Source organism: Dermochelys coriacea, chromosome 5 (assembly GCF_009764565.3).
Source record: "Dermochelys coriacea isolate rDerCor1 chromosome 5, rDerCor1.pri.v4, whole genome shotgun sequence".
Taxonomy (NCBI): Eukaryota; Metazoa; Chordata; order Testudines; family Dermochelyidae; genus Dermochelys; species Dermochelys coriacea.
This window is the reverse complement of record NC_050072.1, coordinates 11672743-11695949: the sequence shown is the minus strand read 5'-3', so window position 1 is coordinate 11695949 and position 23207 is coordinate 11672743. Positions and strand designations below refer to the sequence as shown.

The following is a 23207-nucleotide window of genomic DNA, read 5'->3' as shown; positions in this document are numbered from 1 at the left end:
ACAGGGAGACGCCTCAGCCAAGAGGCTCTGCAGGCCAGGCTTGGATTGTAACCCCGACAGAGCGGGAGCAACACTGGGAAGAAGGGTCCGACCACTTAGAGCCTGAGAGCATGTGGCCACCACCAGAGCAAATGTCCAACCCACAGCATCCCTGCAGCACAGCCAGGGCCTGAGAAGAAGGCCTGGGACATACAAGGAACAGCTGTGAACTGCCCTGATGTTCCAGAGACACTGTTTGTGATGTTCCTTGCCACAGAGCGGGCTGATGTGTTTCCTTTAACCTTTCTCATTGTCCCTTATTCTTTTTAAAAATAATTGTTGATTAAATAACTTGCATATGCTTTAAATTGTATGTAATGATCAGTGGGTCAGAGAAGTGTCCTGTGCAGAGAGAGTTGCCCCGGAGTGGGAACATCCTAGCCCCTGTCCTAGGTGACCACAGCAGGGTTGAGGGTCGAGCCCCCCAGGAATCCTGGGCCCAGCCTTGTTGGGATTCCGAGGACTCTGCCAGACAGGAGCGTGGAAGGGGAGCCCTCAAGGGCAGGGAGGCCACTGGGTAAAGGAAGTGGGAGTGAGGACTCAGATCCTTTCGCTAGCCCACTTCACCGGGGTAGTGCAGAAGCCAGGAAAGTTGCCCACAGTAGCAGGACTATTCCCCCGCTTACATGAGAAACAAACTGTAGATGTAGACAGTTGCTGTTGAACTCTGCACTGTTGGTCTCGATCACACATGATCTGGGCACTGAATTCTTTTGCTTTATGAGAGCTGGAGTTGTAGACCCTTTTTCTCCATCCAGTTTGACAGGAATGTGGTCACCAGGTTCTAGATGTGGCAGTTCTATGAGTGACATCTGTTGTAAAAGTGTTCATAATCTCTTATCTGATTTGGCTACTCTCTTCATGTCTGTTCACTTGGGAGACAGATATTTTTCCAAAATTGGAACAGTGCTTCTGAGTTATCATCCCATCAGGAGTTGTGCTGACTATATCCAGTGGCAACTATTGGTGTTGATCTGTAACTCTGAAGAGCAAGGAATGGATCATCCTGTTGTAGGATTTACTTGGCTTCTGTACAGCTCTATCAGCTTCTCCATTTGCTTGTGAGTAATGTGGGCTGCTATTAATATGATCAAAATCATATTTTGTTCAGAATGACTTAAATCAAGCTGCAGTGAATTGTGATCCATTGTCCATCATTAGTTGTTCTGGAATAGCAAAGCAAGCAGAAGTGCATTTCAGTTTCTTGATAATGCTGTGACATGTTTTGTTTTCAAGTACATTACTAGTATATACACCTGGAAAAATAGTCCACAACGACCAGGTAATGATGTCTTCTGAATTCACATAAATCTGCAGCTGGCCTTTTCCAAGGTCTGTCTGGTAAAGATGTTGTTATTAAAGGTTCTTTGTGTTGTGTTGGTCTATTAATTCTACAGTGTTCATATGCAGATACTTTATTCTTTATGTCTTTGCTGATGCTCCGCCACCACACTGACTGGTTGGTCCATTCATGGCTTTTAGTTAATCCCTGAAGTCCTTGATGGAAGAGGTTTAGGATTTCTCCTCTCATTTTGTTTGAAATTGTAATGCAATTACCTTTAATCATGAGTCCATCTGACTCATTGTTCACGCACCACAAAGCCGTGTCTTGCAAATGCCTTAGTGTCCGTTAGATACTTTGGCCAGCCACCCCCAATATAACTTAGAATGTCCTGAAGTTGCGTGTCTGTTGAGAATGCCTTTTGTAGCTGGAGTAGTCTTTTTCCGACACTGGTCTGTATGTATCCACAGCATTTATGGATGCCTTTATGTCATCTTTGGGCTCATGGGTAATTGAGTGCAATGCTACGCTCCATGATACTAACAGATTTTTCCCAGGATCATATCTAGCAATTGGGTTAAATCACATTAATCTTAGCAATAGAGGTTGGAATCATAGCGGTGCTGGATCCAGGTCTTTTCCAGATTATGGTCTGTTATCAGTGTAAACAAATCCAGTCCACACAGATATCTGTAAAAGTTCTCACATGCTCATACCCTCGTCAGGCACCCCTTTTAGGTGTGTGCTTATCAATTTTCTGCGTCTATAAGTGTTCGAGAGCAAAACACAACTGGCTTCCACTCAGAGCTGTGTTGTTGCAATACTACAACACCTAGGCCATAGCTGCTTGTATCCACACTGACCATTGTGGGTTTTCTCACATCACAGTACTTGAGAACTGGAGTTGTTGAGATTATTTATTTACTGTTTTGAACGCAATGTCTTGAGTTGGCCCCCATAGCCAAGATATGTTGGACATTAATAGTTCATTCGGTAGTTTTGTCACTGTAGAAAGGTCTTGTAGGTATTGACCAAGTTACCATCCCCAGCATACATCCAGCTCTGGTACATTAGTTGGTGCTTTCAATTCTCAAATTGCGTTTATTTTCTCAGAGTTAGGACTAATTCTAATATTTGTTTATTGTCTGTCCCAAAAACTCAATTTGCGGTAGGTGGAAAATACATTTTTACTCATTTAGCTTCAGTCCAGACTGACTGATTAGGCTTAGGACTTCAATGGAAGAATGCAACAAAACCCGCAATGAAGATCCATATATCAGAATACCAGGACAACTACAATTCCAGTTGTGTTTGTTAATAACTCTGCCGTCTTTCTTTGGAAAATTTACAGTGCTCTGGTAATCACAAAAGTTAATCTTTGAAAGCAAAATCTCCCAAAGGATGTGATAAAAATACTCCGGTTAGCACTTTCTTTGGCTGAAGGAAAGTGACAGAATCTTCTAGAGGTATCCAGGTTGTACAACTGTAGCTCCTTTCACTTTGGGGAGGAAATCATACAGTTTGGAAGGATATATTTGTCTCTCACAACTCCTTCATTAAGTCTTAAGATCCACACATTCATATTTTTCCATTTTTCTTTATAACTGGTATCACCAGGGCATACTATGCTGTTGGCCCAGAGACTTTTTTGATTATGCCAATCTGCTCCATACTCTCTAGCTCAGTTTCCACTTTATGAAGTAATGGGTTATGAGTCCTGTGAGGTGTATGTATGCTATATGGTTCAGCATTGTCTCTTAAGGTTATTTGTACTGGATCTCCTTTCAAAAGTCCAATATCACCAAATAGTCCATCAAGTTCTTCCACCTTTCTCATTAGTCTCAGCATGGCTAGCATGCTGTGGCCGAGGAGGCTGTTAGTCTGTGGTCCTTTGATCACATACACTTTAAATACACTCTAATTTTTGTCTTTATTTCTGTGTGAACTGGCCCATGCAGCTCAGAATACCTCCAGGTCTAATCAAAGCTGTGTCAAGTAACTTCAGCTCTGGAGAGGTTAAAGGTGATTGTAAATCCCTTATGAGATGAATGTGGCATCAATTCTTGAGTCATTTTTAAAGTCCACAGTCTTGCCACAAGTATTCAGTTTCACTCTCCAGGCAGACTCTATATCATCACAAGTGATAGATCCCAGACAGAATGACTCTTGATTGTCTGTATTATGAGTCAACTCCCTGACAGCTTTGATGCAACAAACAGCTGCAAAATGTCCATATTTCATGCATTTATTACATTGTGTGCCTCTGGCAGGACATGTGTCATCTCTTGAAATAAGATTTTTTCCACACCTTGTGTATGTAGGCTGGAGTTGTCCCTCTTAGCCTGGGAATTCTCTCTCCTTGCCTCTGGAGTTTTATGATAATGACTTAACACTCAAGTGTCTGTTCACAGTTTCTAAGATAGTTTTAGGTTTTTCAAGTTTATCAAGTTGTTCTAGGTTTCACTGTCTCACCAGCTCAGACTGCTTTGCTCTCTGTAGAACTGTGGCTAGTGTTAAATTTCTCTTCAGCTGTAGCAGCTGTGAAAGACTTTATCTAATAACCAGTAACCAGCCTCTGTCTGATATTTTCATGTTTTGCATTCTCAAAACCAGTTTTCAGCCAATGTATGCAGAGCGCTTATAAAACATTCAACATTTCCCCCTGGTTCTTGAATTCTCTGGTGGAACAATGCTCTTTCATAAATCACATTTCTCTGAGGTATGAAGTAGGCATCAAACATAGCCAGAACCCTTTCATAGTCATCTTTGTGACTGTCTTCAGTAAAGTCAAAGAATGTAAAGATATATTCTGCTTCCTTCCCCATAGCACAAAGTAATGAAGATACTTGATTATCATCAGTTTCCTTATGGAGCTTGGTAGCAATGCAAAATCTTGATTTCATCTGTCCATTCTGAAGGTTTGTCAAAGCTGAAGTTCTCTGGGGAAGTGGTTCTCAACCTTTCCAGAGTACAGTACCCATTGCAGGAGTCTTGCATACCCCCAAGTTTCACCTCACTTAAAAACTACTTGCTTACAAAATCAGACAAAAATACAAAGGTGTCACAGCACACTATTCCTGAAAAATTGCTTCTTTTCTCATTTTTATATATAATAAAATAAATCAATTGGAATATAAATATTGTACTTACATTTCAGTATATGGTATATAGAGCAATATAAACGAGTCATTGTCGGTATGAAATTTTAGTTTGTACTGACTTTGCTAGAGCTTTTTATGTAGCCTGTGATAAAACTAGGCAAATGTCTAGATGAGTTGATGACCCCCTGGAAGACCTCTAAATATCCAGAGGGGTACATGTACCCCTGGTTGAGAACCACTGCTCTGGGGCATTAAAGAGTGGCATTTTAATGAGATCCTGCAACCTTTGTTGTTGTTTTCCTTCTGTCTGCAACCTTTGTTGCTGTTTTCCTTCTATTTCTCTTGTTAGTTTACTCCTGACACCGTATTCATGTTCCTGTACCAGATATGGACTGGCTACAGAGCTTGCTTATACATACCAGATGTTTTCACCATAAATTACTTTAGTGCTCTGCCCAACCACAGCTGAGATTCATTTAAATAAGGTATTTTGCACACAGGGCCACATAGGACTGGGCAGTATAATACGGATTAGCATTCCATTACAGGAGCCTAAATCACATTTTCAAGAGTAACTTAGGGGCCTACATCACATTGACTTACACAGGATTACATTAATGCAAACTAGGAACCTTTTAGTTTGCACTGCGGTGCCCACATGGGGGAGTTACAGCATAGCACTTGGGTTTGCACTACTATTCACACCCCTGTAGTCTGAACTGCGGGGCTATGTAGACATGCCCTTAAGCTCCTAAGTAACTTTTGAATATAGGACCTAAGCTTCTATGTCATTTAGGTACTTTTAAAGAGTGTACTCCCTGACCACGCATATGTTGCCACCCAATACAATATATCATCAATGCACAAAGAAGTTAGCGGGAAACAAGCATTTTGCTCTGAATTGCCATGTAACTGCCACAAGCCTGAACACTGTAGAAATCCAGCGCATCAAGGGTATTATTGCAATTTGCATAAGAAGAAAACACAGTGATTAAAAGTTAGGCAAGAAAGCTATCGTTCAGTTGTCAGCTCTGCAAGCATATTCCAGTGATGTCTTTCCAACTACTTCATAATAATCTCTGTAAAGTTCTTGCTAAGGGCTCGATTGAAGGAACCTGTCATTTATTCTGTTTCAGCAATTCATCTCAAAGAGCTGCACCAGCTGTGATCACTTGGAGTTGGAGCTGCTGTGTTCCAAGGCAGTGCTACAGATGCAGAAAGAATATACAATTCAGAGAGCCTTGGAGTCTGGAGAAAGAGCGAGAGAGAGAGAGAGAGAGAGAGAGAAAGGTTGGATTTGCACTGCCCATGCTGTCCTACCATCACTGCAGGGAAAAAATGGCATCTATAATATAAAGCAGGAGCTTATTCATTCTCCAGTTGACTTTTCACATACAAAACAGAGACATGAAGCATATAACTGCTAGGAATGGGTCAATATTCCATAAGAAGATGCTCTACAGTTGTGCTCTCTGTCCAAACAGCAGCTGTCTATATTGCCGTACTTGTCCGCCCGCAATAATGATTATGGTGAATACTGTCCTGGAAGTGGAACCAGGAATAAAGCCAAGGGAAAAAGCAGGGATTCAGAACTCTTGGTTGATATTGGCAGCTCTGCTACTTTGTTGTCTGTATGAGAAAATCACTTAAACTCCCTGTGCCTCAGTTTCCTGATCTGTAAAATGGTGATAATACCTACCCCAGAAAGGTGTTGTGAGATTCAGTTCATCAATACATGGGAAGTGCTTTGGGATCTGGGGATGAAAGGCACAATGTGAAGCTATGTTGGCAAAACTTATGTCGCTCAGGGATGTGAATAAACCACCTCCCTGAGAGACATAAGTTACACTGACAAAAGTGCCGGTGTGGACAGTGCTATGTTGGTGGGAGAGCGTCTCCCATCGACACAGCGGTGGTGGTTTTATTATGTCGACGGGAGAGCTCTCCCCCGCATCGGCAGAGCGTGTCTTCACCATGCCGCAGCACTGTATGAGTAGACAAGCCCTAAGTGAGAAGGATTTGTATAATTATTCTTGTCGGTAAAATTCCCCCTATTAAGGTTCATTAGAATGGAGCACAGGGCTCTGTTTAGGTAGCCATTTCTCCATACAGTGGGCATGCTCCTGTCACCCAAATTGCCAGATGACAGGGCTCTTCTACTTCCGTAGCACAAGATATTTGCATTCTGATCTCACGATGTAAACATTTAAAAAGGGGTAATGCCAGGGCCAAATTCAGCACTAATGCAACTGGATGCAACTCGACTGAAATCAGTGGAATGGGACCCTCCTGCATCAGTATGAAATTTGTGTCCCTGTGTCTGCCAAACTGAATTCATCCACTGGGACACATTCACTGGTTGTAAAAGTGAGAGCAACTCTGCCTGCAATGTTCAGAACTGGGATTAGGCAGACACGAAGTCTGCTGATTCTGGGAGGCTGAAAATCCTGCCTGTACTGTTCACCTATACCTAATACAGGCACATGACAGTCTTGACTCTATCCTTCATTGTCCTTTGTGTAGTCATTAACACCTGTGAGTGTAAAAACACTACCATTGTCAAGAGTGGAGAATTCTCACTTGGTAGCATCAAACATTTGGGAAGCTTGAAAACCTCAGTGTAGTAGCAGCTAATGAGTTCTTGGGCCATGTGAAATAATTACATTTTCTTTTATGGAGCCAATTAGAGGCTGATTACCATTATCAGATTAAACTTTTGCTCACTCTTCTTTAGAACTACTTCCACTTCTCTTCTGATGTTAAAGGCACTTTCTCTCAGGCTATGTCTACACTACCACGGTAAGTTGCCCTATGGTACACAACTCCAGCTACGTGAATAACGTATTCCAATACGTTAACATTCCAATTCCTATTCCTTAACATATTGTTCAGATTTGAAAAGGGCCACCAACACCTTCGTACCACAGGTGCCCTACTGCAATTGTTGGGCTGGCATGCTGCCAAGAGACCAGTAGGATCGAATTGCTCTTCATCTAGTTAATGTGGGCCGAAGATGCCTGTTCATACACTGGCACACAAGCATAAAGCACCTGCACAGAGGAACCAGAAAAGGTTCTGGCACTCCTGCAACAAAAAGACCAATCAGATGGTCTTCTTAGGAGCTGCAGCAAAGACTCCAAACTCAGAGTATACAACATCCCAGACACAGGACATCCCTGACAAACACCTCTGTGGACTGGGAAGCAGCAGCTGAGACCCATTAATCTTTAAGACACTGAAAACATTAATAGATCAATAAAGAAATATATGATGAGACCACTAGCCCAATCCCAAAAGCATCTAACATTTTTTAAAGATAACTATGGTTAACTCTACTGAAAGGCCTTCACCTGGTCCAGTAACATAAGCCTCACATCCAGCTGACAAAGTCTGCTTACAGTAAAAACATCATGAGTTATAAACAAATTATCAAAAATAGAGTAGCTAGGAATCACTGTGTTTGACCAGGTGTATCAAAGTGTCCAGACAGTTGGCTAAGACCCTCGATAAATATCTTATAATCAGAAGTGAAGCGAAGAGAAGAGAAGAGGCTTCCAGTGCTGTCATGGAGATCCCCTTTTCTGTGCAACAAGTGATTGCTGCCCTGAGGCAACTGAGGGGAAGATCTTTCTCCTTGTTATACTTCAGCACCACCAGAAAGACGACATGTCCAATAAAATGGCAGAAATGCTTGTAGAATTCAGATGGCAGCCATGAATGTATCTGTGGTCTTGCCTGTAGAGAGCTCCTGAAGTGAGAGCAGGGTGTCCAGGCACTGCTTTTCCTTACCAGTCAGACAGAGTAACCCCAGGGCAGCTCCTCCATTGCCAGCATATCACAGGTTTCAGGTGAGTACAGAGTATTGTAAAACAAAATGGCTGCTTTCCAGATCTCAGCAGGCAAAAAAAAAATCCAGCAGTCATCCAACAGCCGCAGGCAAAAAAAATCTGCCGATGGCCTGTAGTCTTCTTCTTCAGCCCAAAAAGGAACTTTGCGGGAGCATCAGTTTCATGCAGCTGAGTAAAACGGGCCTGAACCAGGACTCCTTGTACCTTCTTTTCCAACAAGGACCTCAGGAGCTGGTACTTCTCAGTTAAAGTTCGATTAATCTACATTGGGTTTTCCACATCAATGTTGCCATGAAGGTCCAAGATGTTTCATGTCAGGGCACTCGTGCCTGATGCAAGAACCGCATGGCGTTCTGAGTAAACTGCCAGCAGAACTTTTCAACACCCCCTCACTGTTTCAGGGACTCATACAGGGACTTGTGCTGGCACCAACACTCCCAAAACACAGCAAACATGTGGGAGATAATCAAGTCCTGTAATAATTTGGTATTGAAGTGCCAGTGGGAAGCATGGGAAAATGGAGCGAGAGACCCTCTGACAGAGACATAATGATGATCAGACACATGAGTGGCAGACGTGGAGGTCTGAACAAATGTTCACACTGGTCTTCGTGATGTAAAAGCAACACAATCTCTCTCCTGAGACATGGCTGGAAGTAGCCCTCAACAAAGGGTATGGCCTGACAATGGGTGAGAGAACCTCCAAATATCTGCTAACCCAAACGTTTGCAGGTGACAATACAATTCCCTGGCTCATGGAGGTTGTGGCTTCTCGTGGGGTTCTTGTCTAAAATGTAATCTACAGTGCAGTTGAAATTCTCCCCCAGAACAATAATAGTATTGGGTTCAAAGCCAAGCATGGTATGGGCAAAAGTCTTCCAAAAGAAGACACAATCTTACCCCAGCGCGGGGGCATATGCAGTAAAAAGATTAAAAACTACAGTGCCAATATATATATCCAGACCCTGCACAATCTCCTTCACAGAGAGAATTGGTGCCCCTGCACCAAAAAGAGAACAGCTACTCCAGCAGTGACATTGAAGCCCTGGCTCCAGAGAGCTTCCCCTTCCCATTCCTTCACCCAGGTCCCCTGATTATCAGGGGTGGAGTGTATCTCTTGTAGAGACAAAATCAGCCCATTTTTATTTGAGAAACTCAAAGAGTTGTGCCCTTTTATGACCATCCCAGCATCTGTTAGTATTTAGCGAGCCAAAGCTGAGTAGCATCACAGAAACTAGAAGGAGAGAGCCAAAGAACAGAGAGAAACAAGGGAAAATGGAAATAGCTTGGAAAAAAATGAGCCCTGGGGAGGCCTATACATCTCGAACAATCCCTGCATGCTTCTTTACCTAGCTCAACAGCTTTTTGAGATGGACATGTTTCCTACCATCAACCGCGGTGTCTCTCAGGGCAAGGACAGCTTAGCGAACAAAGAGCTGTAAATCAGGGTGTTAGGATACAGATATGCAGGCCTGTCTGTAAAGGCCTAAACTCTAAGAATGTAGGTGTATTTTTAATCACTGAGCTAGTTCTAGAGGTATAAAAGAAAGAATCAAAATCACTGTCTGCCGATGTAAGGTCCTTCTCTTACTGTAACAGTCTGAGGCCCTGTGCTTAGGCTAAGGCCTTTGGCTAAGCAACAGAGGCAGCCATAAGCTGGGAAGCGACCGGTCACCTCCTCACATGCCAAACTAGTCACATTGAAAGAAGGTGCTATTGGGCTGTGAGGATACAATCCTGTCCTGATAATGCCCATCGCCCAGAGAAAGGGAAGTGCCTAGAAGATGTAAAAGGAAACTTAGTCTGATAGCATCCTGTCTGGCAAGAACTCACTTATCAATAGCTGGGATGTGAAATCCTCATTTCTGTTTCAGAGTAGTAGCCGTGTTAGTTTGTATGGTAACACCCATTGTTTCATGTTCTCCGTGTATATAAATCTCCCCACTGTATTTTCCACTGAATGCATCCAATGAAGTGAGCTGTAGCTCACGAAAGCTTATGCTCAAATAAATTTGTTAGTCTCTAAAGTGCCACAATTACTCCTCATTTCTGTGTTGTTCTGTCATTGTAGTCACCATTTCCCTATTGTTTGTCTATATAATCTGTCTGATTCTGTGATTGTTGGTCTGCTGTATAATTAATTTTGCTGGGTGTAAACTAATTAAGATGATGGGATATAATTGGTTAAATAATCATGTTACAATATCTTAGGATTGATTAGTTAAATTTCAGTAAAATAATTGGTTAAGGTATAGCTAAGCAGAACTCAAGTTTTTCTATATAGTCTGCAGTCAATCAGGAAGTGAGGGAATGGGAATGAGGTTTTGCTAAGGGGGGAACTGGAATCATGTTTTGCTAAGGGCAGGAATGGGAACAGGGACACAGGTAAGGCTCTGTGGGGTCAGAGCTGGGAAGGGGGACACTAAGGAAGGAAACTGGAATCATGCTTGTTGGAAGTTCACCCCAATAAACATCAAATTGTTTGCACCTTTGGACTGTGGGTATTGTTGCTCTCTGTTCATGCGAGAAGGACCAGGGAAGTAAGCGGGTGAAGGAATAAGCCCCTAACACAGGGAAATGGGCCTCAACCTCAGCTCCCCACTTCCCTTTAGTGCTAGCCAAAAAACTCACTGGTCTTCTGCATACTGCACTCACCCTTCCTCTCTATCTGATTGGCTAGAACATCAGGAACCAGTGAAGAGTCAGAGAAATAATGGTCATCCTCTTCATCTCCCTCAGACTCCACCAGCTCAGAGGAACACTGAGCTGCTATTGTAACATTCTCCTCATTCACAAAGGAGAAAGATTCAGTGGGAGTGGCTGGCATATCCATTTTTCCAAGAGTGGTGGGCCGTGCATCCCCAGGCTGGGACCTAATATCATCACTGCAACATGCAGCATCAGGGGCTGGAGAGTTCATTGTGACGGGAAATATAGTACCTCACTGGGAACTCCAGGCATAGAGCTACCATCCAGTGTAACACTATCTTCCTTCTCAGGGCACACAGCTCCATCCTCAGCCACTATCAACCACTCCAAAGTCTTAGCCCTTTTAGAAATAGTCCTGCATAAAGCTGTCTCATCAGTGTGTTCATCACCCCCATCTCTAGTTAACCCGTGTCTGCTTTGTCTGCAAGAAGGACTTCAGGACTCGATTCTGTCTAGAAACAAATGATGAAGTCACAAGGGAGGGTTCCTCCTGAGGCAGCTGCTCCCTGGACAACAGCAGACCACATACGGTGAGTGGGGAGATAGAGCCTGCTTCTGCACTGCCAGAGTCTGTGTCCTGCTGGTCCCTGGATGTTCCAGACCCCTCCCGACTATCCTGGCATCCCACATTCTTACCAGGGACCTCCAAGCCAGCAGCACATGGGCAGGAACCCCTCAAATGACCAGGGTCACCACACAGGAAACACATCATGTTTTCAAAAAAAGAAAAGGAGGACTTGTGGCACCTTAGAGACTAACAAATTTAGTTGAGCATAAGCTTTTGTGAGCTACAGCTCACTTCATCGGATGCATTGAGTGGAAAACCTGAATCCACTGAATGCATCCGATGAAGTGAGCTGTAGCTCACGAAAGCTTATGCTCAACTAAATTTGTTAGTCTCTAAAGTGCCACAAGTCCTCCTTTTCTTTTTGCGGATACAGACTACTATGGCTGTTACTCTGAAACCAGTCATGTTTTCAGAATTAGCCAACATGGTATAATTCCCCATCATCTGTCTGGTGCTTTAAAACCAGATTCAAGGGCTGTTCAGGGTTATTTAGAACCAGAGAAACCTGGCACCAGAACGACATAACATGCCTCTCATCTGGGTTCTTGCAGCCTAACAAATCATCTTCACAGCAGAAATTACCTTCCCATAATCGGATGGATCAGACACTAGCATCTCATTGTGAAGGAAGGTGGGGGGGTGGGAGAGGGAACATTGGACAAAACAACTTTAGTAGCAGGAGTAAACAAGGGAAAACTTGTACATAAGACTCCTTGATCCAGAGTCCCTCCTGTACCAAACAATTCACAATTCCTGGGCCAGGAAATCACTATAGATTTGTTCATTCAAAAGGCCGATTTTATATTAGCATAGGCAATAACCTTACCTACACTCAGCGACACACCCACTACAGTACAGGAAACAGCCTGCACACACCGAACCCCGGCTTGTGGGTCAGACCACTAAATCCATCTGAAGGGAACCCGATGAAGAAGCCCCACCCTCCCCAAAGAAAATGCAGGGAGAGAAAAAACAACACCGCTAAAGCAAAGAAACAGCAAGTAACAGAACAAAGACAAACACAAATACCAAACCCAGCCTCATGCTCAGAAGCTGTGCATGTGGCCCCTGCCTTAGCAATAAGAAAGCCAAGTGCAAATCCCCACTCCACCTCCATAACCTCACCACCTAGCTATGTTGGGATCTCTCACTTGCTCTTGAAATTCCATCCAGGATCTGAGAAACCTTATTGTGACAGGTTTGATCACAGAGACCCCCTTTGGACTGTCACCTGATATGCTGAAACTACCTCTGATCTCATTTTCATTGTCAGCTTGGGACTCCAGAACCCTTTCTTATTGAGCCAAAAATGCAAGCCTGTTGCAACACAGACCCAGGGTCTGAACCACATCCTCAAGGCTGCAGGCTTTAACTGAAAACCACTCAGCAGGTATTCCTGTCTCCGGCACCCAGACACCCAGCTCCCAATGGGATCCAAACCCCAAATAAATCCGTTTTACTCTGTATAAAGCTTATACAGGGTAAACTCAAATTGTCAACCCTCTATAACACTGATAGAGAGATATACAGAGCTATTTGCTCCCCCAGGTATTAATCACTTATTCTGGGTTCAATAATAAACAAAAGTGATTTTATTAAGTATAAACAGTAGGATTTAAGTGCTTTCAAGTAATAGACAAAACAAAGTAAGTTACCAAGGAAAATAAAACAAAACACGCAAGTCTAAGCCTAATACATTTAAGAAACTGAATACTGGTAAATCTCAACCTCAGAGATGTTCCAATAAGCTTCTTTTACAGACTATATTCCTTAGTCTGGGCCCAATTCCCCATGTACAGTTCTTGTTAGTTCCAGCTCAGGTGGTAGCTAGGGGATTTCTCATGACTGGCAGCCCCCTTTGTTCAGTTCCACCCCCTTTTACAGCTTTGGCACAAGTTGGGAATCCTTTGTCCCTCTGGGTTCCCACCCCTCCTTCTAAATGGAAAAGCACCAGGTTTAAAATGGATTCCAGTATCAGGTGACATGATCACATGTCACTGTAAGACCTCATTCTTCATTACCCATAGGCTGGCCCCCACGTACAACAGAAGGCTTGCAGGTAAATAAACCATATACAACCAATTGTCCTAGTCAATGGGAGCCATCAAGATTCTAAGCCACCATTAATGGCCCACACAATTTGGATAATTACAATAGGACCTCAGAGTTAACTTCATATTTCTAGTTTTAGATACAAGAATGGTACAGTCATACAAATAGGATGACCGCACTCAGTAGATTATAAGCTTTGTAATGATACCTTATAAGAGACCTTTTGCATAAAGCATATTCCAGTTACATTATATTTACACTCATAAGCATATTTCCATAAACATATGGAGTGCAACATCACACCTTTCCTAGAAAAATTTTGTCCAAACCAAACTGTTTCCACAGAACATTTCAGTTTTGACCTCCCCCACCCAAAAATAAGGCTTGTTAAAATTTTTGCCACCAGCACTGCTGTAAACACAGCCACACAGGGACTCCTTTGTGCTTCTAGTGCAAGGCTGGCCAACCTGAGCCTGAGTAGGAGCCAGAATTTACCAATTTACATTGCCAAAGAGCCACAGTAATATGTCAGTAGCCCCGCATCAGCTCCCCCACCCTACGCCTCCTGCCAGCTGGCAGCCCCGCCGATCAGCGCCTCCCCTTCCCTCCCTGCATCTCCCGATCAGCTATTTTGTGGTGTGCAGGATGCTCGGGGGGGGAGGGGAGGAGTGAGAGCATGGCAGGGGGGAGGGGAACGGGATGTAAGGGGTGGGGTGGGGGCAGGGCCTGTGGCAGAGCCAGGGGTTGAGCAGTGAGCACCCCCCGGAACATTGAAAAGTTGGCGCCTGTAGCTCCAGCCCCAGAGTCGGGGCCTGCACAAGGAGCCGCATCTTAACTTCTGAAGAGCCGCGTGGGGCTCCGGAGCCACAGGTTGGCAACCCCTGGTCTAGTGCAAAAGGACCATACACCAAGTGGATCAGGACTGCAGCGGGCAATTCCTCTGGTGGCATACAGCACTGGGGGAAGGGAGCATGATAAAGGAAAAGGGAGGTGGTGGCTGCTTGGAGCCAGTGTCAAATAGAGCAATGGAGTTTATGCCAGGTTCCAGGCTCAGCACGATGGCCCTGTGACAGGGCGAGCACAAAGGGAGCTGAAAGCCACCTTTACCCTTCTGCCTGACTCCTATACCAAACTCAACTCACAGGATGGCTCAGAGCTTGGAGAGACCAGAGAATCTGGCTGAGTATATCTAAACTAATGAAATATATTTAATTTGTTACATTACTAGCAACAGCTAAGTCTCTGAAATCTGGAAGCCATTTTTCTTTTAAGTCTTAATTGACTGAGGTAAATGCAAAAAGCCAACAAATAGAGAATGTGAAGGAAAAGCCTGTGTTTGTGCACTCGCTAGTATAATGGCGATCTGCTGCCTTCTACGTAGGTTTCATCACTGAGCGGGCTTCTTGGTGCTAGTGTAATATCTGTGTCCCCCATACACTGGGACTCAGATACTGCAATCAGATCTCAGGTACGTCTCTGGCCTGATTATGGTAGTATCTGAGCACTTTGCAGTGTGGAATGCATTGATTCTCACTACACCCCCGTGACACAGGGAAGTGCTATTATTTCTGTTTTATGGACAGGGAACCGAGACACAGAGTCACACAAGAAGTTTGTGTCACGGCCGGGAATGGAGCCCAGCTCTCCCTCAGGGCCGAGGCTCGCTCCTCAGCTACCACACAGTCCTTCTCCAAACCCTGCAACTCAACTCATCTCTAGTGGAGTCTATGAAGATTCAGGTAAGCCATAAAAAAGCATTGTCCTTTCACTGAAAGAAATGTATTAATCCACAGCTTTTACTACAGCTGAGCAAAAACTCTAGAGCAGTGGTTCTCAACTGTGGTCCACCGTTTGTTCAGGGAAAGCCCCTGGCGCGGCGGGCCGGTTTGTTTACCTGCCGCGTCCGCAGGTTCAGCCGATCGCAGCTCCCACTGGCTGCGGTTCGCCGCTCCAGGCCAGGGGGGTGCGGGAAGGGCAGCCAGCATGTCCCTCGCCGCTTCCCACAGCCCCCAGTGGCCTGAAGCGGCGAACCGCGGCCAGCGGGAGCCGCGATCGGCCGAACCTCCGGACACGGAAGGTAAACAAACCGGCCCAGCGCGCCAGGGGCTTTCCCTGAACAAGCGGCAGACCGCAGTTGAGAACCACTGCTCTAGAGGTTCATTTGTAGGGGAATTGCCCATGCAGCCCTATTTTTAAAGTTTGATTTGTGCTGTAGCCTTTGCTTTCAGCTTTAGGTTAAACCGCCCTCCCCTCCCCAACCCGACACACAAATCTCAAAACAAAACTCAGGCATAGTGGTGGAGTTCCAGTTGCCTGCATGGTGACTCATGCAGAACTGCCTGTTGGCCCAGTTTTAGGTCATGACAACTTCCTTGGTGGAGTTGGCCTACAGGGTTGGATTTTTAGGAAAATTCCAAATCATCTGGTTTCTGTTATCATTTTGAAAGCTTCACATGGCTCTAATATGAACTGTGGTTGCAGGTTCTTGCAGCACCCAAGCCTTGTGAAACTCAGTGCTCCCAAGCCACAAGGTTTTGCTTCTGATCAATACCCCAACTTTCCTGGAATGTTTGGATCCACGGTTTCCGTTTGGCCTGTTGTGTAGATTAAGTCACCCATGAAGTGTGTATCTGGATACAAGACAAGGCTTCCCATCATTCAAGAGTGGTTTCTGATCCAAGGTTATCTCCATGCCCATCTCTACCAGAAACATTATCCTTTGCATTGCAGCAGGGCCTGCAAGCCCCCAGTGGGCTGTGAGTTAATAGAAAACCTCTGAGCCAAATGAATCTATGGAGACAAGACATAAAAAAAGAAGTATTCCACCACTCCATTTTACAGATAGCTTAAATGACTATCCAAAGGTCACACAGGCAGTCTGTTGCAGAGATGAAAACTGAATCCAAATCTCCTGAGCCCCAGTCCAGTGCCTTAACTCCCAGGCCATCCCTCTTCTCTGTGAAACGTAACACACTCTGTTTCAGTCACATCTGTACCATTTGCTTTGCCACAGCCATGGAACAGAGACCAAAAGGCCTCCCCTATTTGAAGAATAAATGCTCACAGGAATTCTAGGCTGTGACCGCTGATTCACCTGCAGTGATACATTCAGCCATTCATTATGACTTGGTTTGAGAGCACTATGTGAGTACTAAGCACACTGATTAGTTGTTTCTATTGAAAATCTCCTTAAAGTGGCCCTTACTTGATTTGACCTTGTCTCAGGTACAGAAAGGGAGCAAAGTGGAGATGGCCCTTGACACACTAATTAATCACTTGCTCCTGTTAACGGTTCCTCTGTCAATGTTATTAAGTGACAGCATCCAAGGGTAAATAGGGTACAGCGGAAAGAAGCTTACAACACCATCTGTCCTACCATTCTAAGGTGCTTTTGCCCTTTGCAGATGATCCCTTGGTCTTATTTTTTTTTCCAGAAAGAGATTTGCATTCAATATCACTATAATACACAGTTGAATAATTGTGCCTTAGCAAGGAGAATGTCTGAGGGCTTTCCCAGAGCTCACAATCAAGTGCTTCTTTATAGTGGCGGAGTTTATCTCACAGTGATCAGTTGAGAGTAACAAGGGCAGAAATGGTAGTTAAATACACAGCAATTAGTAACTGTTTGAATATCAGAAGGAGCAGTTTACTTGTACATGCCCTTAATAATTCTTCAGGTGTTATAGTAGATGAAAATAAAAAAAAATGTTCCATACAAGAACAAAGTGATAGAAATAACCACCAACAACATTTTCCCCCTGGTACAGCTACTATTTTACAGACTGGTTAAGAGTAGATCTCTAAATCCCAGTACTCTGGCGCTGTGTTTTTCCTATATACAAAGAGACAACACATACTTTCAATCTTTTAGTTTAGGGGAAGGAAAACAACAAAGAGAGAAAAATGGAAAGACTTTAGACTACTCCAGATTATTGGGATCAATACGGGGCGACTGGGTGGGGTTTAGTGGCCTATGATGGCCAGGAGGTCAAATTAGGTGATCTAGGGTGGCGTTTTGGCCTTAAACTCTATAACTCTAAGAAATGTCGGGGAGAGTGCAAGGGCCACTCGGAGTAAACTGCTACTCAAGGTGAGTCAGAGTGGGAGAATCTGGGGCCTGGTGGTTATTTGAAGCTTATCTAAATTTATACAAAGTTTGGGCCTGGTGTGACAGACATCCCAACTCCCGTCTAGTAGCACCTCACGCTCCACAAGTAATTCCAGGCACTTCAGTGGGAGCATTTGTGGAGTGAGGGACTATTTAGTGCATAGGTGCCAACTCCGGGCTTGGAGCACCCACGGAAAAAAAATAGTGGATGCTCAGCACCCGCTGGCAACCCCGAGGGTCAGTGCCTCCTCTTCCCTCTCATGCCTCCCACCCACTGGCGGCCCCACTGATAAGCTCCTCCCCCCACCCCAGTGCCTCCTGCCCCTGCAGATCAGCTGTTCCACAGTGTGTAGGAAGTGCTGGGGTGGGAGGGGGAGGACCGGAGGCAGGAAGAGATAGGGGAGGGAGCAGAAAGAGGTGGGGGCAGGGCAGGGGTGGGGCCTTGGGGGAAGGAGTAGAGAGGGGGTGGGGTCTGGGGTAGAGTATGGGTCAAGCACCCCCCAACAATTCGCTAAGTCAGTGCCTATGATTCAGTGGGAGTTAAGGAGATCAGAAACTTGCCCATATTCAGCACCTCCCCCTTCTCACTTTCATTTCCTTCATGTCCAGTTCTTCTCTCCTCCTTCTTCCAACCCACACAAAGCCTTCTCTTCCTACAACTTCCCTGAGCCTCCTGCTGCCCCTCCTTCCTGTGTGATCACTTCTCCTCAGGATCCCCTGGAGATGATCAGGCTGTGTCCTTATCCTACTGTAAAGAAGAGGCAGGTGACAGCAGGCCATGCTTCAGGACTTCTCAAGAAGATCTTTGCCTAATCCTTCCATTAAAGGACTGCCAGCTGTTGCAGACACGCTCTGTGAAAACAGATGTCTATATACTCATGGACAGTTAATAGAAAAGGTGCCCAGAGATGGCACTCAAGTATATGCAGCATAGTTTCCAGGTTTTGAAGGACCAATCAAACTCCTGGTTGTGCACTGCAAATGGCTTCTTGTGTGCAGCTCTTCGCACTGATGACATGTATGGCATTCAAACACTCATGCTTTATTGCTGCAGTTAACCAATAGATGCATTTGTAGAGCAACACTGGTATCAATTATTGATCCCTATAGTGAACTCGCAAAAATGCATCAGCACAATATAGAATCATAGGACTGGAAGGGACCTCAAGGGCTCATCTAGTCCAGTCTCCTGCACTCATGGCAGGACTAAGTATTATCTAGACCAGTGGTTCTCAAAACCGGTCTGCTGCTTGTTCAGGGAAAGCCCCTGGCGGGCCGGACTGGTTTGTTTACCTGCTGCATCCGCAGGTTCGGCCGATCATGGCTTCCACTGGCCGCAGATCGCCACTCCAGGCCAATGGGGGATGCAGGAAGTGGTGTGGGCCAAGGGACGTGCTGGCTGCCCTTCGTGCACCCCACATTGGCCAGGAACGGCGAACCGCGGCCAATGGGAGCTGCGATCGGCCGAACCTGTGGACACAGCAGATAAACAAATCGGTCTGGCCTGCCAGGGGCTTTCCCTGAACAAGCGGCGGACCGGCTTTGAGAACTACTGATCTAGACCATCTCTGACAGGTGTTTGCCTAACCTGCTCTTACAAATCTCCAATGATGGAAATTCCACAACCTCCCTAGGCAATTTATTCCAGAACTTAACCACCCTGACAGTTAGAAAGTTTTTCCTAATGTCCAACCTAAACCTCCCTTGCTGCAATTTAAGCCCATTGCTTCTTGTCCTATCCTCAGCAGTTAAGAAGAACAATTCTTCTCCCTCCTCCTTGTAACAACATTTTATGTACATGAAGACTGGTATGTCCCCTCTCAGTCTTCTCTTTTCCAGACTAAACAAATCCAATTTTTTCAATCTTCCCTCATAGGTCATGTTTTCTAGACCTTTAATCATTTTTGTTCCCCTTCTCTGGACTTTCTCCAGTTTGTCCACATCTTTCCTGAAATGTGGTGCCCAGAACTGGACACAATACTCCAGTTGAGGCCTAATCAGCTCAGAGTAAAGCGGAAGAATTACTTCTCATTTCTTGCTTACAACACTCCTGCGAATACATCTCAGAATGATGTTTGCTTTTTTTTGCAACAGTATTACACTGTTGACTCATATTTAGCTTGTGGTCCACGATGACCCCCAGATCCCTTTCTGCAATACTCCTTCCTAGGCAGTCATTTCCCATTTTGTATGTGTGCAACTGATTGTTCTGTCCTAAATGGAGTACTTTGCATTTGTCCTCATTAAATTTCATCCTGTTTACTTCAGACCATTTCTCCAGTTTTTCCAGATCATTTTGAATTTTAATCCTATCCTCCAAAGCACTTGCAACCCCTCCCAGTTTGGTATCATCCACAAACTTTATAAGTATACTCTCTATGCCATTATCTAAATCATTGATGAAGATATTGAACAGAACTGAACCCATAACTAATCCCTGCAGGACCTCACTCGTTATGCCCTTCCAGCATGACTGTGAACCACTGATAACCACTTTCTAGGAACGGTTTTCCAAACAGTTTTGCACCCACCTTATAGTAGCTCCATCTAGGTTGAGTTTTCCTAGTTTGTTTATGAGAAGGTCATGAGAGACAGTATCAAAAGCCTTACTAACGTAAAGATATATCACGTCTACCGCTTCCCCCCATCCACAAGGCTTGTTACCCTGTCAAAGAAAGCTGTCAGGTTGGTTTTATGTGATTTATTCTTGACAAATCCATGCTGACTGTTATTTATCACCTTATTATCTTCTAGGTGTTTGCAAATTGATTGCTTAATTATTTGCTCCATTATCTTTCCGGGTACAGAAGTTAAGCTGACTGGTCTGTAATTCTCTGGGTTGTCCTTATTTCCCTTTTAATAGATTGGCACTATATTTGCCTCATTGCAAAGGCAGCATGTCATTTTTCCATCACCATGGTGGGAGGGTGGGGAGTTGTAACCAGCAACCAGTGTCCTCCCTGTGACAGAGTCGTATCCTCCTCCCCCGGTGGTGTGACAGCTGTCCTCTGTAGTTAGATAGCTTCCTCAGCCTTGGATGTCTCTATATGAATACTCTTGAGGAATTCCTCCTTGGCACAGAAGTTCCTCAGCCTAGCCACCTCCTTCTGTAGCTCTCCCACCTGCTTCCTGAGAGATTCCACCAGCAGGCACCTTTCACACTGTATGGTCCCCCCAGCCTGGCTTTCTGAGAGTGGGAAATGCAGATCCACACCACGATCTAGGTTGAGGCATTCATGATTAGGTTGTCTGTCTGGATACAGCTGCAGGTGGAGGAGACAAGAGTAGTTTTGGCAGTGGCAATGTGGCCCTTCCTAACCATAGCAACCATATTACTTCTCCCTCCCACAAACTCCCTCTCAAACTCCCCTTTTCTCTAGCTCCCAATGAAGTGAGCTGTAGCTCACGAAAGCTTATGCTCAAATAAATTTGTTAGTCTCTAAGGTGCCAAAAGTACTCCTTTTCTTTTAGCTCCCCTTGGTCGCTCAGCCTCTGGCTTTTAAGGCCTTCTCTCCTAGGTCAATCCTACCCCCTTGTTAATCACACAGGGGGGTGGGTGATCACAAGACTGATTGAGGCTGATCAAAGATGATCAAGGATGATCCAGGGAACAAAGTTTCAAACAGTCCCCAGACACATAATTCCAGCTAACCCACTAACTGAAATAACTGAAATAGCCTGAAAGAGAAAGAAAAACACAAACAACCAAGCAAACTCACTCACCCCAAGGTTAGTACTTGCACTTTGTTCAGAAGGGGGATCTTCTTCTCCCCCTCACAAAGTACCCTGTTCTCTGTGAAGCTATGTACCTTCAAACATTTTGGGAAATATCATTGAGAACTCAATTCTGGCTCTATTCAAAACACAGTGAAAAAAATATAATTGGCCCCACGGACAAGGGTAAAAATTTTACTAAAAGGTGCACAATGCCTGGCACAGTTGGTCCTTTATATATGACTGTGAACAGTAAGTGATATTGCTATATAAATGTAATGTCAACCCTCTGGCTGTGTTATCAGAAGTGGGGATTGAACCGGGCAGCTCTGGATCTTAATAGGTGAGCATCTACTGCCCGAGCTAAAAGAACCCGCACCCCCTCCTTAAGCAAGACTATAGTAGGCTTAACAACTGCTATTTGGCCTAACCGCCACTAGAGGGTGACACAGTGTCACACTGAGCAGGCATAGTTTATAGGTGTAACTTACACAAATAGTAAGGGCTTAATCCTGTGTGGTGCTGAACACCCTCTACACCTACTTACTTTGATGGGACTTGGGGTGCTCAGTCACTTTCAGGATTAGGGCCCTACCTCTTTTAAGATCATATCAGAATGGAAGGTAAGAAACTTCACAGCCTCAAACCGTTAATTTACCAGGGTGGTTTTCATGGATACGAGGCCTGAAGTCTGGGTTAAATGACTATTGGGCAATTATGTTCTGCCTACCAAAAAAAGCTCCACATTGCATAAATTATTTCTTGCTATATTGTCCCCAACTCGCAGGTAGCGTTGCTGTGCTGTTTAAAGGCTGCCACCCTGCACTGCAGGAGTGGAACCCTGGAACTGTGGCTACATTTCGTGGATGGTTGAAACGATCGCTCTGTGAATGAAGGCCAAATCAGTGGAGTTGCACTAGTGTAACCGACATATCCAGGTTAACAAGCTGTCATAAATATAAAGGGAAGGGTAACCACCTTTCTGTATACAGAACTATAAAATCCCTCCTGGCCAGAGTCAAAACTCTTTCACCTGTAAAGGGTAAGGAGCTAAGATAACCTCAATGGCACCTGACCAAAATGACCAATGAGGAGACAAGATACTTTCAACGCTGGAGGTGGGTGTGTGTGGAAACAAAGGGTCCTCTCTGTCTCTGTGATGCTTTTGCCAGGACCAGAGCAGATATGCAGGTCAGAACTCCTGTAAAGAGTTAGTAAGCAATCTAGTTAGGTATGCGTTAGATTCTGTTTTGTTTAAATGGCTGATAAAATAAGTTGTGCTGAATGGAATATATATTCCTGTTTTTGTGTCTTTTTGTAACTTAAGGTTTAGCCTAGAGGGATTCTCTATGTTTTGAATCTTATTATCTTATTAATCTGTAAGGTATTTACCATCCTGATTTTACAGAGGTGATTCTTTTACTTTTTCTTTAATTAAAATTCTTCTTTTAAGAACCTGATTGCTTTTTTATTGTTCTTTTAAGATCCAAGGGTTTGGGTCTGTGTTCACCTATGCAAATTAGTGAGGATTTTTATCAAGCCTTCCCCAGGAAAGGGGGTGTAGTGCTTGGGGGGATATTTTTTTTTGGGGGGGAGACATTTCCAAGTGGGCACTTTCTCTGTTCTTTGTGTAACACTTTGATGGTGGCAGCCTTTAACCTAAGCTGGTAAGAATAAGCTTAGGGAGTCTTTCATGCAGGTCCCCACATCTGTATCCTAGAGTTCAGAGTGGGGAGGGAACTTTGACACAAGCCCATATCCTGCTCCCCGTTGCACAAATGTAAGTC

The 23207-nt window shown here is 44.5% G+C and overlaps 1 long non-coding RNA gene across 1 annotated transcript in view; it reads left to right on the top strand.

The window, feature by feature from the left end:
- The window catches only part of LOC119855919, a 40049-nt gene extending 17588 nt beyond the window's left edge, over window positions 1-22461 (top strand). The window contains exons 3-5 of the long non-coding RNA XR_005293075.1: window positions 11407-11508; window positions 15182-15337; window positions 22208-22461. This is a non-coding gene — a long non-coding RNA (uncharacterized LOC119855919). The remainder of the gene's footprint in view (window positions 1-11406; window positions 11509-15181; window positions 15338-22207) is intronic.
- The last annotated feature ends 746 nt before the right edge of the window (window positions 22462-23207 follow it).